We start from the raw sequence: 15,144 nt of genomic DNA, 5'->3' as shown, positions 1-15,144 counted from the left end.
TTTAAAAGTCTCTTTTTCAGGCACGCAGTACCCGGTGGTTGCGGGCACGAAATCCTGCCGACTACGCCAAAGTTGACGCGCCCCTGGGCCTGTGTCGCGCTGCGTTGCGCACGCGGGAGCTTACCCGGAGCCGGATCTCTTGAGGGTTGTAGTCTCGTGGCGGTGACCCGGTCCGTGCCCAGGGAGTCAAACTGAGCGGCGATGTAACAGCGGTAGATGTAGGACGACTACGCCACCCGTTGAATGCAGCTATGGAGCTGCCGCTGCAAGACAGTCCGCTGAGGCCGGTGGATGGATGGTGCAGCGTAGATGGTATAACCCCCAACGGGAGGGGTATGGCCTCAGGGCAGCAGATGTGGATGATGGGGGTAGCAGGAACCACTCAGAGACGGTGCGGTGTAATTCAGGGTCTTTACTGGTAACAATGATAGACCCTCCCGGAGTACTTGCTAGTGAACGGGGCCTGGTCAGTCCTTGAGCAGATGGGATCTCCCCTGGCCAGGCGGAGCTGTAGGCCTCCCAAACTGACTGTACTCTTCTGGCTACCTTGCTAGAAGCGGATATAAGTAGCCCACGTCCCTGAGTGTACCGTGTGGTGCTCACCCGTATGGCCGGTGACTCGGGGCCTTCTAATGGCTTCCGCTCCACGATGGCGGTGCTGGTCCCACGCGTGTGACCGTGCCTTCGGGTTTCTGGGCCAGAGGACCTGAAATCCCCTGCCGGTCGGCTTCTGCTGCTGGGTAAGAGTTAGTCCCCACAGCCTCGGACGCCGGGTCCGGTAAGAAAGCTTCTCAGTCAGGGCGAGCTCTGCAGCTGCCAGCCCCTGACTTGTAGTAGTATTGCTCCCACTGAGCTTCTGCTGTTTCTTCCTGTGACTGTCTCTTGTCTCTACTCTCCTTGACTGACTAACCCTGCCTCAGCCCAGGGTTTATACAGGGGAAGTTCTTCCCCTCCCAAGACTGGGCAGGAGGTGTGGCATGCACAGGATCCCTGACCAAAGGACCTCCCACCTGCTCTCAGACATAACATTACATTACTGTGGAAAACCAGACCCCTGGGGTGCCACATTCCCCCCTAGTGAAATTTAGTACTCCGGGACTAAACATATTTTTGTAACATAACAAAGTATAAACAATAACATTACAATAAGGAAACACATAAAGCTGGTCACGGCGTGTCCGTAACCGGGTGCAGTCTTTGAAGAAAGCAAGGTGTCCATTTCACCAAAACAGGGAGACGTAACCAGGTAGGGGTCTGTCCTACCCCGAGTCCTTAACAGTCTCTAGTCCATCCTGGGTTACGCTCCAACTATGTACAAGGATTCCCGGTAAATCCACCAAGGATTCCTAAAAATAACTGGAAACACAAAATTATACACAAGCAACAATACACAGATAAACATAAATAAAACAATTTATACACTTCAAATCCTCCAGCGTGCGGGTAACTGGCCTCTAGTGGCCCTAGTGGACCTACGGAGCTGACTGTCTAGCCCTGAACTACAGGGTGTAGGAGCTGTCAAGGGTAAACTGGGCAGCTGTCTACCGGCTCTTTGTCTCACTAGGGGTACGGCAGGCTCACTATAAGCAGAGGGTTGATCCTCCTGTTCTGCTTGTGTGGAGTCTTCTGCCTCCTGGACCGGCTGTTCTTCCAGCTCTACCTGTTGCTCCGTAGGTGCTTGGGATGCTGGTTGGAGGAAGGTGAGTACGGGTACCACAACTGCACCATTGACTTGAGTCCAAGACCGAGGGAAGTCCCCGAGCACAGTACTAACCATATCTTCCCTTTCCTCTACGGGTCGATGGTCTTCTTGTTCCTCTTCAGGGTTCCTCAGTTGTTCGGGACACTTCTTCAGGTGGTCCCGGGATACAATGGCTGTGGTTTCCCCTCCGTCTTTACTGATGGTACAAACCTTCGGGTTCTCGTGGCTTGAGGGCAGTACGGTGTACGGGTCCTTCTCCCACTGGTCATCCAACTTGTGGAGCCGTCTCTTCCTCTTCAAGACCTGCTCTCCGGGTACCAGGGGAACAGCGGGAGCATACTGGTTGTAAGTTTTCTCTTGTCTTTCCCTAGCCTGACAGAGACTTCGCTCCACGCTCTCCTGTACTCTCCGGTACTGCTGCTGCCTCTCTGTGTCCCAGTCTGTTTCTGGTGAAGTGTCCTCGGGTGTCAGGACTCCCATTTCCAGGTCAACAGGTAACTTACCAGGTCTTGCCCTCATTAGGTAAGCCGGGGTACAGTTGGTGGAACCTACCGGGATGTGGTTGTATAGGTCCACCAGATCGGGCAACTTCTCAGGCCACAGACTGCGTTCTTCCAGGGGCAACGTTTTTAGAAGATCCATTACCACCTGGTTCATTTTCTCACAAAGTCCATTAGTTTGCGGATGGTAGGGTGTCGTCCTTATCTTCCGGCAGCCATACAGATTGCAGAATTCCTGGAAGACCTCCGCTTCAAAGGCAGGTCCCTGGTCCGTCAGCACTTGGTCCGGGTACCCGTGTGGACGGCAAAAGTGCTGCTGGAAGGCTCTAGCTGCTGTTTGAGCCGTTAAGTCCTTGACGGGGACGACAACCAGAAACCGGGAGTAATGATCCACGATGGTTAACGCGTAGACGTAGCCACTTCTGCTTGGGGTCAGTTTTACATGATCCAAGGCTACCAGTTCCAACGGTTGCCGGGTGACGATGGACTGCAGGGGAGTCTTCTGGCTGGCACGGTCCTTCCTTCTCAGGTTGCACGGGCCACAGTCTCTGCACCACTTCTCGATGGTTCCCCTCATGCCTACCCAGTGGAACCGCTCGCGCAGCAGGAACTCCAGCTTCTTCCACCCGAAGTGTCCAGCTCCGTCGTGGTATGCCTCCATCACCATGGCTGCGTCTCTTCGTGGCACCACTACTTGCCAGAGTAATTCATGCGTCCGGGAGTTAACCATTCTGCGGCACAACTTCCCTTTGTAAAGGAACAGTCGACTCTTCTCTGCCCATAGTTGTTTGGCTTCCTCCGGAGCGTCTGGTTCAAGGCGAGCCTCCGGCCGAGTCAGCATCTCCTTCACCAGTCGGACGGCAGGGTCGCTGTCTTGCGTTTCTGCCCAGTTGTAGTGGGGTAAGGGGTTCAACGTAGCAGCCTGCTTACTCCTTACCCGGTGGGAATACTGGATAGTCCCATGACGGTGGAACGCAGGGAGTTCAACTTCTTCCAGTCCCTCCGGATCTTCTCCTCCGTCCGGCAGGTTGGGCATCCTGGACAGGGCGTCCGCGTTGGTATTGGAGCGTCCTGCCCGGTATTTGATTGTGAACTCGTAGTTGGACAGACGGGCCATCCACCTCTGCTCCAGGGCACCGAGTCTTGCCGTGTCCAGGTGTGTCAACGGGTTGTTATCCGTGTACACGGTGAACCGGGAAGAAGCGAGGTAATGCTTAAAGCGCTCGGTGACTGCCCATACTACGGCCAGGAACTCTAACTTAAATGAGCTGTAATTCTCGGGGTTCCTTTCGGTGGGTCGCAGTTTTCGGCTGGCGTAGGCGATTACTCGTTCCTTCCCCTGCTGGATCTGGGACAGTACGGCTCCTAGCCCGATGTTACTGGCGTCGGTGTAGAGGATAAAGGGCTGGCTATAATCCGGGTACGCCAGGATTTCGTCCCCCGTGAGGGCCATCTTCAGCTGGCGGAAGGACTCTTCTTCCAGCTCCTCCCATTTGAAGGGCAGCTTCTGGTTCTTGGCCTTCCGGGACTGGCCTATCAGGAGGTCCTGCATAGGTGCTGCCTTTTTGGTGAAACCGGGAATAAACCTTCGGTAGTAGCCTACCAACCCGAGGAACTGCCGCACTTCTTTTACGCTGGAGGGGCTTGGCCATTCCTTAATTGCGGTGATCTTATCAGGGTCGGGAGCCACTCCGTCAGCGCTCACCACGTGTCCCAGGTACTGCACCTTTGGTTTCAGGAGGTGACACTTGGAGGGTTTCACCTTTAGGCCGTAACTTGCCAGAGCTTCGAACACTTCCGCCAGGTGTTTCAGGTGGTCCTCATACGTCTTGGAATATACGATGACATCGTCCAGGTACAACAGGACCGTCTCGAAGTTTCTGTGGCCCAGACAACACTCCATTAGTCGTTGGAAGGTTCCCGGTGCGTTGCAGAGTCCGAACGGCATGCAGGTGAACTCGCTAAGTCCCATCGGGGTGGTGAATGCGGTCTTCTCCCGGTCCGCCTCTGCTACAGGAACCTGCCAGTACCCGCTAGTGAGATCCAAGGTAGAGAAGAAGTTAGCAGATCTTAAAGCAGCCAATGACTCCTCTATCCTTGGTAAGGGGTACGCATCCTTGTGTGTGATACGATTGATTTTCCGGTAATCTACACACATCCTCATGGTGTTGTCTTTCTTTCGGACTAAGACTAGTGGAGCTGCCCAGGGGCTACAGCTATCCCTGATCACCCCAGCCTCCTTCATGTCTCTAAGCATCCCCTTGGCGTGTTGGTAGTGGGCAGGGGGTACGGGTCGATACCTCTCTTTTATAGGAGGATGGTCTCCCGTGGGGATGTGGTGTTCTACCCCCTTGACTCGCCCGAAGTCTAACGGGTGTTTACTGAACACTCTCTCGTACTCCTGAACCACCCGATAGACTCCTTGTTTCTGGTGTGCGGGAGTGGAGTCAGTACCCAGATGTAGTTGCTGACACCAGTCTTCCATGTTTTTCTTAGAGCCGTTACCTTCCTCCGGGTGAGATGGAGGCAAGGGTTCCACAGATTGTATAGAATTTTAGTTAATGGTATATAATTTGGCTAGCGTGGCATACCGGGGCAGGTACACTTCCCTCTCCCCGATATTTATTATGCGAACGGGCACCCTCCCATGGCGTACATCAACCACCCCCCGTGCTGTCAAAATGGTGGGCCTACTGTTCGAGTAAACTGGTTCTACCATTGCCTGGTAATCTCTACCTCTCAGACCAATAGCTGCCCGGCACCAAATCATCATTTCACTTTTTGGGGGCATGGCAATAGGAAAAGGGTCACACATTCTTACGCTACCAATCTCACCGCCGGAGAGTTCCACCTGTTGCCGTCGCATCAGTGCCCGGATCTCTTTCTGGAGCACCCGCTGCTCGCCGGAGCTGGCGTTCTTGGCAACCTGCTGTAAAAGGAAAATCACCTCTGCAAGACAATTTTCAATTACATTAGTTCCTAGAGTTATTTTTGGGTGACTCTCATGCTTGTCAATATCTACAATGATCAGTCCCTGTGCTGCCAGTTCGACTCTACCGATTTTGATGGTCACCTCTTTAAATCCGATCTGTGGCACGGGCTGGCCATTGCTGGCGATGATACTCAAGTCGTCGTCAGGGTAGCGGGTAATATCCGAGTCATTCCAGTACTGCTTAAAGAGCACGTACGGGATGGTGGTGACCTGTGACCCGGTGTCCAGTAGGGCACTCATGGGAATGCCATCCAGTACCACAGGCAAGACTGGACGTCCTCCCACATATCTGTCGCGCCAGTTCGATGGGCCTGGTGATCTTTTTCCTGGGGGTTGGCCCTCTACCCCAGGTTGTGCCCGTTTAAAGAACAGTACCTTGCCATATGTCCAGGTTGATTGCAGCGGCGGCAGATGGGTCGTCCGTCCTCGCTGTATCGGTCACTGGGTCTTCCTCTGGCCGGTGGGGTCCTCCTTGGTCGACGCCACGGGATGTCCTCCGGTCCGGATGCCAGCTGGATCTTCCCTGGGGTGGAAACCTGTAAAGACTGCACAGTTCGGGTTAGCGCAGCAACGCTCTTAGCTAGCTCTTGGACCTGATGGTGTAGGTCTGGAGCCAGGTCATTGTCCAAAGCCTGCGCATCAGCTCCCACAGGCCCTGCCGACAAGGGCGCCGCCTCCTGGTGGTAAGTGCTAGCTGGGCGCCTGTGGGTCACAACGCCACCCGGTGCCGGTTCTCGGAGCACCCGGATGGCTCTGTCCTTGAACTGTGCAAAGCCCAGATGGGGATCCTGTAAGGCCATTGCCCGCAACTGGGTTCGGTGGGTATTACAATACAGTCCCTCTATAAACTGTTCGGTCAACAGCCTGTCCTCGTTTCCCACTCCATCAGGGTCGGTCTGCTTAATGGCCCTCAGGGCCTCTTGTAGGTTTAGTGCATAGTCCCTTATACTCTCACGCGCTCGCTGCTTGCACCCGTAGAATCTAAGCTTAATCTCGGCTGAGGTGCGGGTATCAAAGGTGTCCTTCAGCCGGGTTAGTATCCCTGCGACAGTCTTCCTCCCAGGTGGCCAGGATTTTACTTCCCTTTTGGCTGCCCCGGTTAGTTGGGCCACCAGGATGCTCACTTTTTGCTCTTCTGTGAGGGGGTACACCTGGAAGAGGCTATCCAGCTTTTCTCTAAAGTCATGCAGGGTATGTGACTCCCCTGAGTACTGGGGTAGCCAAGCTGCTCCCGGGATATAGGGCATGGTGAAGGGCATAACTGCAGCAGCGGTAGCGCTGGCGGGGGTTGAGGCAGTGAAGCTCTCCTCCGTATCCGACATCTTCCTCCCCCCTAGTGGACCGTGGCCTATCTTGCGATGATCCTGTTCCGTAGGCCGCGGCTCCGCAGTGGATCGTCAGGGTTGAGGACCTTCCGTCGCGCTCCTGTGACGTCGGCGTCTGCTGGGCTCCTTCCAGGACCTTACGCAACGTCTGGACGTGAGGCGGGGCTTCAGTTCTCGCGCGCTTTCGGAGTCCACGCCCCTCTTCTTCCCGCGCGGCGTCCTCAAGATGGCGTCCAACGGCGGGAAAACTCCACGGATGGCGGGAAGAAGGCTGAAGATGGCGCCGGATGGCGGGAATCTTCACCGATGGCGGGAAAACTTCACGGATGGTAAGTTTTAAAAGTCTCTTTTTCAGGCACGCAGTACCCGGTGGTTGCGGGCACGAAATCCTGCCGACTACGCCAAAGTTGACGCGCCCCTGGGCCTGTGTCGCGCTGCGTTGCGCACGCGGGAGCTTACCCGGAGCCGGATCTCTTGAGGGTTGTAGTCTCGTGGCGGTGACCCGGTCCGTGCCCAGGGAGTCAAACTGAGCGGCGATGTAACAGCGGTAGATGTAGGACGACTACGCCACCCGTTGAATGCAGCTATGGAGCTGCCGCTGCAAGACAGTCCGCTGAGGCCGGTGGATGGATGGTGCAGCGTAGATGGTATAACCCCCAACGGGAGGGGTATGGCCTCAGGGCAGCAGATGTGGATGATGGGGGTAGCAGGAACCACTCAGAGACGGTGCGGTGTAATTCAGTGTCTTTACTGGTAACAACGATAGACCCTCCCGGAGTACTTGCTAGTGAACGGGGCCTGGTCAGTCCTTGAGCAGATGGGATCTCCCCTGGCCAGGCAGAGCTGTAGGCCTCCCAAACTGACTGTACTCTTCTGGCTACCTTGCTAGAAGCGGATATAAGTAGCCCACGTCCCTGAGTGTACCGTGTGGTGCTCACCCGTATGGCCGGTGACTCGGGGCCTTCTAATGGCTTCCGCTCCACGATGGCGGTGCTGGTCCCACGCGTGTGACCGTGCCTTCGGGTTTCTGGGCCAGAGGACCTGAAATCCCCTGCCGGTCGGCTTCTGCTGCTGGGTAAGAGTTAGTCCCCACAGCCTCGGACGCCGGGTCCGGTAAGAAAGCTTCTCAGTCAGGGCGAGCTCTGCAGCTGCCAGCCCCTGACTTGTAGTAGTATTGCTCCCACTGAGCTTCTGCTGTTTCTTCCTGTGACTGTCTCTTGTCTCTACTCTCCTTGACTGACTAACCCTGCCTCAGCCCAGGGTTTATACAGGGGAAGTTCTTCCCCTCCCAAGACTGGGCAGGAGGTGTGGCATGCACAGGATCCCTGACCAAAGGACCTCCCACCTGCTCTCAGACATAACATTACATTACTGTGGAAAACCAGACCCCTGGGGTGCCACACCTGCATGGGGCATTATAAGGGGGGAACAGCCGGCGTGGGGCATTATGTGGAGGGAACAGCCTGCATAAGGCATTATGTGGGGGGAACAGCCTGCATAAGGCATTATGTGGGGGGAACAGCCTGCATGAGGCATTATGTGGGGGGAACAGCCTGCATTGAGCATTATGTGGGGGAACAGCCTGCATGGAGTGTTATATGGGGGCCAATATTCTGTATGGAGCGTTATATGGGAGCCAGTATCCTGTATGGAGCGTTATATGGTGGCCAGTATCCTGTATGGAGCGTTATATGGGAGCCAGTATCCTGTATGGAGCGTTATATGGGGGCCAGTATCCTGTAAGGAGCGATTCGCTGGTTTCTGAGCTATTGTGGAATTTACAATAGATGTCGCCCATGTAATGTAAAGAGTGAAATCTTTGGCCTTGTATTATATATTTCTCTGCGGTATCTGTGCATCATGAATCGTGGTATGTGTTAAAGGGGCCATGGCCCACAAAAACCTGGAGCCGGCCCTGCTACTGTGTGTGGGAGAATGTATTGTGTGGGGGCTGTGGAGCATCGTGCTGTTTTGGGGGGATCATACTGTGCGTGGGGGGCATCCTGCTGTTTAGCTTATGGGTGGTCAGGGGGACATCATACTGTGTGTGGGAGGATGTACTGTGTGGGGCATCGAGCTGTGTTGGCGGGGAATCATACTGTGTGTGGGGGAATCATACTGTGTGTGGGGGGCATCATGCTGTGGATGGGTGGCCAGGGGGACATAATACTGTGTGTGACAAAATATATTTAGTAGGGGCTGTGGGGCATCCTGCTGTGTTGCGTAGGGCATCATACTGTGTGTGGGAGAATGAACTGTGTGGGGGCTGTGGGGCATCGTGCTGTGTTGGGGGGAATCATACTGTGTGTGGGTGCCTCTTACTGTGTGTGGTGGACTGTGTGTTGGTGGCTGTGGAAGGTATCATACTGTGTGTGGGGGGCATCATGCTGTGGATGGGTGGCCTGTATGTCGGTGGCTGTGGAAGGTATCATACTGAGTGTCGGGGGCATCATGCTGTGGATGGGTGGCCAAGGGGACATTATGCTGTGTGTGACAAAATATATTGTGTAGGGGCAGTGGGGCATCTTTCTGTGTTGAGTGAGACATCATACTGTGTGTGGGAGAATGAACTGTGTGGGGGCTGTGGGGCATCGTGCTGTGTTGGGGGGAATCATACTGTGTGTGGGAGCCTCTTACTGTGTGTGGGTGGACTGTGTGTTGGTGGCTGTGGAAGGTATCATACTGTGTGGGGGGGGGCATCATGCTGTGGATGGGTGGCCAGGGGGACATTATGCTGTGTGTGACAAAATATATTGTGTAGGGGCAGTGGGGCATCTTTCTGTGTTGAGTGGGACATCATACTGTGTGTGGGAGAATGTACCATGTGTGGGCTGTGGGGTATCGTGCTGTGTTGGGGGAGGAATCATACTGTGTGAGAGTGCCTCTTACTGTGTTTGGGTGGCCAGGGGGACATTATACTCTGTGGAACAAAATATACTGAGTGGGGGCTGTGGGGCATCCTGCTGTGTGTCGGTGGCTGTTGGAGGTATCCCACTGTGTGTGGGTCACCAGGAGGAATCATACTGGTGGTTCATGTGGGGCATCATACTGTGTGCAGGTGGCTGTGGGGCATATTCCTGTGTTTGTAGGGGGGCTGTGAGGCCATCATACTGTGAAGGGGGCTGTGGGGCATTATACTATGAAGGAGGCTTGTGGGGGGTATCATGCCAGGAGCAATATTTCTGTGTGTGTGAACATATAAAGGACTGAGTGAGGTTAGGGTACTAGTTTAACATTGGCGTACTATATAAACTGCGCAGTATGTGTTCCTCTTTTCTTATTTTTTAAAGTTGGGGCATTTACTGTAAGCGAAAATGGATTTGCCCAGGGGGGGTGTATAGAGCAGTATCAGGAACTGAGCCTATGTCATACACATCATGTGTCATGTGCCAGCTGTATTACACAGCCAGCACCTGCCTGCCACTGCAGCGATAGAAGTAAACTCCATCTGCAGCAGTTCAACCCCTGTGAACCATGGCGGCCACAGCATCGAAGAGGTCAGTCAATTAAAGAAATGTTAAACTCTCAGAATAAGGCAACAAAAATATTGATTTTTAAGTTGTTTTTTTTAATTTTGGAAAAGTATTAAAACTTTAAAAAACTCCCCCTTATTTTGTTTTCTAAATTTAAAAAAAAGCCAAGATCCCGATCTGCGCATGCGCCGACTCCAGGGCTATTTTAATGAAGACCCGAAGACCAGACGTGAAATCTCACACTGCGCACGCGCCGTCCACCCAATGATGGTGGCGGTGACACAACATTTCAAAACGGAGACAGAACAATGAATAATCAGAGACCTGTGGAAACACAAGAGGCAGACGGAGGGGCCGAGAGCAGAAGAAGATCCAACATCCTCCAGGCCCACCCGCATGACGTCATCAGAAGAAAACTTAAAACCATGATTACTAAAGAACCACTGAACGGATTCCTTCAACAAGGGACAGGTTCTCTTTAAACACAGTAGATTTTCTGCATATAAAAAAGCAGCAGAAAATATGCTTAAGTGGGAACATGTCCTTAAGGATTTGTGCACACATCTTTTTTAGGCTGATTTTGCATTGGAAACCCCCTGAAAAAAAGTTCCTAGAAATAACTCATAAGCAAGTGTGGCACCCCAGAGGGTCTGGTTGCCACAGTGGTAGTAATACCATGTCTGGGAGCAAAACGGGAGTTTCCTGGTCAGGAACACACTACAGGCAACACCTCCTGCTCCAGACCAGAAAAGGGGAGGATCCTGCCCTATATAACTGGATCTGGAGGCGGGGTTAGTTTAGTCTAGCCAGAGTCTAGTCAGTGTCAGGAGTTGAGGACACTAGGAGCAAGAAGCCAGCGACTGGAGCTGTGCAGAGCTCGTCCTGGCCAGTGTATACAGAGAACCGGACACCGGAGTCCGAGGCTGTGGGACCCTTCAAGCCCAGCAGCAGATACCGCAAGGCAGGAGATTGCAGGTCTCCTGGCCCCCAGAAGCCCGGAGGCTCAGCCACACGAAAGGACCAGTTCCGCCACAGAGGAGCGAGGAATACACAGGATCCGAGTCGCCAGCCATAATGGGTGAGCAGCACGTTACACTCAGGGACGTGGGCTACAATACGACTATAAGCGGGATAGCCAAAGAGAACAGTCAGAACGGCAGGCCTACAACTCCACCTGGCCAGGGGACTTCTAGGATTGCTCCCAGACTGACCAGGACCTCATCCCTAGCAAGTACTCCCGCCAGGGCCTATATACCTGTCACCAGTAAAGACCCCAGGACTGCACTGCAAAGACTCTGTGTCATTATTACTGATCCAGGTACTATCACCACCATCATCCACTCACGCTGCCCTGAAGCTACACTCTTCCTGTGGGGAGTTGCACTACCTTGCTGCAATTATATCACCAGCTTCAGCGGACTGCTCCGCAGCGGCGGTTCTCCATAACCGCAATCCACAGGTGGCGTAGTCGGACTATATAACCTATACACATAGACTGCCACTGGTTTGACCGCCCTGGGTCACGGACCGGGTCGCCGCCACGGTGACTACTACCCCCAGCATCTACGAGGCCCGGCTCCGGGTATCCCCACGGCCCAGGGGGCGCGTCAACTTTGGCATAGTCGGCAGGATTACATGCCCGCTACCACCGGGTACTGCGCGCCTTCACAGACTGTGTCGCATACCGTGAAGTTTACCCGCCATCTGCTGCCGTTTTCCCCTCCATCGTCCGCCATTTTCGGGTCGCCGCGCGGGAAGAAGAGGGGCGGAACCGCTGGAAAGGCGCGAAAGTCTAAAGCCCCGCCCCGCGCGCTGACGCAACGCCAGGTCCTGGAAGGAGCCCCAGCAAGCGCTGACGTCAGACGCGTGCGATGCCAGGTCCTACACTTTTGACACCCGCACCACCGCAGAGATAAAAATGAAGTTCTATGGGTGCAAACAACGGGCACAGGACAGTGTACGGGACTATGCTTTAAACCTGCAGGAGGCGCTGAGGGCTATCAGACAGGTAGACCCCGACAGTGTGCATGATGAAAACAGACTGTTAACTGAACAATTTATTGAGGGTATACTGTCCAGCGCCCACCGAACCCAGCTGTGAGTAATGGCCCTGCAAAACCCTGACTTGGACTTTGCTCAGTTTAAGGACAGGGCCATCCGGGTGCTACGGGAACCAGCAGCACCAGGTGGCGCTACAGCTCACCGGCGCCCAGCTATCACCTACCACCAGGAGGTGGCACCCTTTTCCCCGGAGCCTGTAGGAGCTGATGCGCAGACTCTGGACAATGCACCATCTACAGACCTGCACCATCAGGTCCAAGAGTTAACCAAAAGTGTAGCTGCGCTAACCAAAACTGTACAGTCCTTGCAGGTGTCTCCCAAAGGAAAGATCCAGCTGGCTTCCAATCCGGAGGATGTCCCGTGGCGCCGACAGAAGAGGATTCCACCATCCAGAGGGAGGAACAGCGACCGCTACGACCAGGACGGACAACCCATTTGCCGCCTCTGCAACCAGCCAGGATATTATGCAAGGTACTGTCATTTAAACGAGCAAAACCTGGGGCAGAGGGCCAACTCCCAGGCATAAGACCACCAGGCCCATCAAGCTGGCGAGACAAATATGTGGGAGAACGACCGGTCTTACCTGTCGTGCTGGACGGCTTTCCAATGAGCGCGTTGCTGGACACTGGATCCCAGGTGACCACCATCCCCTACATTCTTTTCAAACGGTCCTGGACTGACTCTGACATCACCCGCCGTCCAGACGAACATTTGAGCATTTATGCCAGCAATGGTCAACCCGTGCCTCAGGTGGGGTTCAAAGAAGTGACCATAAAGGTTGGCAAAGTCGAACTGCCAGCACAAGGACTGATTATTGTCGACATTGATCGCAGAGAAAGTCATCCTATGATAACTTTAGGCACTAATGTCCTTGAAAATTGTCTTACAGAGATAATTGTCTTATTGCAGCAGGTTGCGGAAACCGCCAGTTCCAGCCAGCAGCGGGTTCTACAGAGGGAGATCCGAGCCCTGATGAAAAGACAGCAGGTAGAACTGTCTGGTGGTGAAATTGGTAGTGTTAGGATGAGTGACCCATTCCCAATCGCCATGCCCCCAAAAAGTGAAATGATGATATGGTGCCGGGCAGCTATTGGTCTAAGGGGTAGAGATTACCAGGCCTTGGTAGAGCCCGTCTACTCTGACAGTAGGCCCACCATTTTGACAGCCCGGGGGGTGGTTGATGTCCGCCATGGGAGGGTACCCGTCCGCATCCTAAACATTGGGGAGAGAGAAGTCCATTTGCCCCGGTATGCCACCCTAGCCAAACTGGTCACTGTCAACCAGAATTCTATAAAGACAGTGGAACCCTTGCCTCCATCCCAACAGGCGGAGGATAACGGCTCCAAGGGACAAATGGAGGACTGGTGTCAGAAGCTGCATGTGGGCACTGACTCCACCCCTCCACACCAAAAGCAAGGAGTATACCGGGTGGTCCAGGAATACAAAAGGGTCTTCAGTAAACATCCACTTGACTTCGGACAGGTAAAAGGGGTTCAACACCATATCCCCACGGGAGACCATCCACCCATTAAAGAAAGGTATCGGCCTGTATCCCCTGCACACTACCAAAATGCCAAAGGGATGTTGCGAGAAATGAAGGAGGCTGGGGTAATAAAAGACAGTTGTAGCCCCTGGGCAGCTCCATTAGTTCTTGTAAAGAAAAAGGTTGGCACTATGAGAATGTGTGTAGATTACAGGAAAATCAACCGCATAACACACAAAGAAGCATACCCGCTACCCAGGATAGAGGAGTCACTAGCTGTGTTAAAATCTGCTAACTATTTCTCTACTTTGGATCTTACTAGTGGGCATCGGCAGGTTCCTGTAGCAGAGGCGGATAAGGAGAAGACCGCATTCACCACCCCGATGGGCCTCAGCGAGCTCAACTGCATGCCATTCGGGCTCTGCAACGCCCCAGGAACCTTCCAGCGGTTGATGGAGTGCTGTCTGGGACATAAGAATTTTGAGACGGTCCTGCTGTACCTGGATGACGTCATTGTATACTCCCAGACATATAAGGACCATCTGAAGCACCTGGCGGAAGTGTTTGACGCCCTGGCTGGCTTTGGTCTAAAGGTGAAGCCCTCAAAATGTCATCTGCTGAAGCCCAAGGTACAGTACCTGGGGCACGTGGTGAGAGCTGATGGTGTAGCTCCAGACCCCGATAAAATCACAGTAATCAAGGACTGGCCAAGACCCTCCACCGGAAAGGAAGTGCGTCAGTTCCTTGGGTTGGTAGGCTACTATCGAAGATTTATTCCAGGCTTCACCAAGATGGCGGCACCCATGCAGGACCTCCTGATAGGCCAGTCCAGGAAGGCCAAAAAACAGAAGCCGCCGTTCAGATGGGACAAGCTGGAAGATGAGTCCTTCCACCAGCTGAAAATGGCCCTCACGGGGGACGAGATCCTGGCTTACCCTGATTATGGCCAGCCCTTCATCCTCCACATGGACGCGAGCAACGTGGGACTGGGAGCGGTGCTGTCTCAGATCCAGCAGGGCAGAGAGTGGGTAATCGCTTATGCCAGCAGGAAGCTCCGGCCCACAGAAAGGAACCCTGAAAATTACAGCTCCTTCAAGCTAGAGTTCCTTGCAGTGGTATGGGCAGTGACAGAGCGCTTTAAGCATTACCTCGCCTCTTCCAAGCTCACCGTATTCACAGACAACAACCCGCTGACACACCTGGACACTGCGAAACTTGGTGCCCTGGAGCAGAGATGGATGGCCCGACTTTCCAATTATGAATTCACCATCAAGTACCGGGCTGGGCGCAAGAATGCCAATGCAGATGCACTATCCAGGATGCCTAACTTGCCAGATGGGGGAGAGGACCCAGAAGAACTGGAAGAGATAGAAATCCCCGCTTTCCACCGTCATGGGATAACTCAGTGCTCCCACTGTGTGAAAGACAGGTGCTCTGCCACCAAAGAGGTCACGTTCAATCCCTTGCCCCACCACGGATGGGCAGAAACACAAGACAGTGACCTGGCTGTTCGCCTAGTCAAAGAGTTGCTGACACGAGCCGACTCATACCCTGACCCAGATGCTCCAGAGGAGACCAAACAGCTGTGGAAAGAGAAGAGTAAGCTGT

This window comes from Phyllobates terribilis, unplaced genomic scaffold (assembly GCF_046119375.1).
Source record: "Phyllobates terribilis strain yellow unplaced genomic scaffold, ASM4611937v1 Scaffold_10__3_contigs__length_209671492, whole genome shotgun sequence".
In the NCBI taxonomy this organism is placed as follows: Eukaryota; Metazoa; Chordata; class Amphibia; order Anura; family Dendrobatidae; genus Phyllobates; species Phyllobates terribilis.
This window is presented reverse-complemented; position numbering follows the sequence as displayed.